The following is a 2520-nucleotide window of genomic DNA, read 5'->3' on the forward strand; positions in this document are numbered from 1 at the left end:
GACAGCTGTGATTGGTTATCATCTTCTCAGCTCTCTTATCTTAAGTGGCTCTTGCAAAAATCTGATTGGATTTGTGGACCTGAAGCTCTATCCTCTACTTTTACCACATATAAACAGGGTGAAAAGTAAGAGGTGTCCTTCCCCTGGAGTGAAGTGCTGTTAGTCCTGCTGAGCTGGCAAGGTCCTGGAATGGAAGCTGAGTGGTTTTTGCTTTTTTGTTTTTTTTACATTTCTACACTCTTTTATTAACAGTTTGAGGGAGAACAGTTCATTTCTTCTTCTCCACATCCTGCTCTGCAGCTTCCTTGGCTCGTTTAGCACAGATTCCAAAGAGATGGGCATTTGCCCGGGCCCTATGCAGGCTGGCAAAGGCTTTGAAGTTCTTCTTGTCCTCAGAGATAACACGGGCCTTTTCCTTTTTGTAAACGTTCCTGATTGGCATAACAGGTCCAGAGAGCTGAGTTGCCATCTTGAGTTCTTCTGGAGAGCTGTCTCCCTTCTTGGGTGCACAGGGCTTCCTTGGGAAGAGGATAAGTTTGGAGCGATACTCCTTCAGTCTCTGCACGTTGGCCTGCAGGGATTCTGTAGACTTGTTGCATCCCAATTGTCTGGGCAACCCTTTTATTGATGCCAGCCATTCTCAGCTTTTCCAAGGTGAATCCTCTGCCAGCACGAACTTTCGTGTGGTACCTAACAGTGAGACACCTCACAATGGGTCGGATTGGCCCTGACACTGGGCATGGAGCAATGTGACGAGCCTTTGACTGACGGGCCTTCCTCCTGCGGATCTTCCTAGCAGGCTGGTTAAACCATGTGGCAACTCATCTGCAGGGAAGAACACTAACCACACAGTCCCAACACCCCAACCCAGACCAGTGGAACTTTATCTTCACTATACAAGTACTCCAAGATCAGCTGAGCTTTGGTGGGTCAGATTGGAAACTCTTCTGGATGTGTAGATGCTTACTTCAGTTTCCACTGCTCAGCTACATTGACTGCCTGACCAGTAACATCTGCCTGTCACTTCCTGAGTTGGGTAATTAGGAACATCAGCCAATGCCATTTGCCGTTCCTAGTGACCTACTTTGAATTAGCAGCAGATTGTGAGATGGTAAAATAGGAGCAGTTTTCCAAAGCTGCCTTCCTGTAGCTATTTGAACAGCTGAGGGAGACCAAAGCCTGAGCAATAGTTAAGTCAATCACATTCTGAATGAGCAGAGTCCTCACCCTGCTTTCAACAAGCCCACAAATGCCACCTTAGTGTCCAAAACTGATCACCTTTTCCTTTAATCTGAAAAAAGAGCTTAGCCTGAGGTTTCCACCCTGCAAGATCTCCTGTGTCCTTCACTGGAGACTCTCCACCTGTCTTCTGAGTTGTAGCCAATGAGGCCCAACCAATTTGTCTCTCAGGCGGAGTCGGTAAAACATCCCTGCATTTTCACACAGGGTCCCAGGACCCAACACACCACCAACATGACCAAATAATTCTTCAGATTTTGCACCATCTGGTTGCCTTTATAAAGTATTTGTAGTTCAACTAATACTAATAGTTCCTAGTTGGCATTACGGCAAACTACAAAGAAAACAAAAACAAAAACACCCCACAACACTTCCCCTCTTCCGCCATCCCAGAGAGGCTTACAGGAACATGAAACACTAAATGTACACTCCTCCCAGTTCACATTAAAACCACCATGGCACCTTATCCAATATTAAGTTTCATGCACCAAACAGGGCAGCAATTGCCACCATCAGTTCTCAACGGGAAGAATTCTTTAATGCTTTAGTCTATTGATTCTAGGCAGAATTATTTCACATTCACATTGTGGTAGTGCCTTGTCCCCCTTGGAGACACATGCAGTTGAGTGAATGCTATCCACTAGAGCACCCATCAACATTCATTTGAATTCACAAGTGTTCATTTTTACCATGCTTGCATCTTTTCGTTGCTATTCTCAGACATTTCCATCAACAGGTTTTTGTCTGCACATGCCCTGGGGGAATGGCTGTTTTTCACACAAACCCTGGGGTTAATGTACAGACGAGTATTTATCCACCACCAACAGAATTTGCTATTTTTAAAGCGTTTCAACCATGCAGTCAGGGAGCAGGAACACTTCAGTGTGACTTAGGTCAGCTCTCAACTTCTACCATGCCAGAATTCACCAAGATCAACATCCCATCTAGCCAGGACCTAGGTGGGACGCCTTCCTACCACCTCCCTTTACCCACGCAGGAAGGACTGGATGCTTGTGACTCTCCGACACTTGTTGAATCCCACCTTAGATGATAAATCACATGCTGCAAAGAGCCAGAAGTAACCAGTCCAGACACCCCATGCAATTATATTTATTCACAAACACTAGTCAGCATTTGCCAATAATGAATCAACTTGCAGAAATGAGGATCAGTGCATGAACAGAAAGAATGTTACATTTGTCAGATATCTTTATCTGCAGCCAATAATTCAAACTCTCTAGTTCTGGCATCACAGTATGTTCCATGAGGCAAGGTGAAATT

At 45.1% G+C, this 2520-nt stretch overlaps 1 pseudogene; it reads right to left on the minus strand.

Moving 5' to 3' along the window:
* Window positions 1-204: 204 nt before the first annotated feature.
* Window positions 205-821, minus strand: LOC102937021 (annotated as a pseudogene).
* Between the last annotated feature and the right edge of the window lie 1699 nt (window positions 822-2520).

The sequence above is a fragment of the Chelonia mydas genome, chromosome 17, assembly GCF_015237465.2.
Source record: "Chelonia mydas isolate rCheMyd1 chromosome 17, rCheMyd1.pri.v2, whole genome shotgun sequence".
NCBI classification, from domain to species: Eukaryota; Metazoa; Chordata; order Testudines; family Cheloniidae; genus Chelonia; species Chelonia mydas.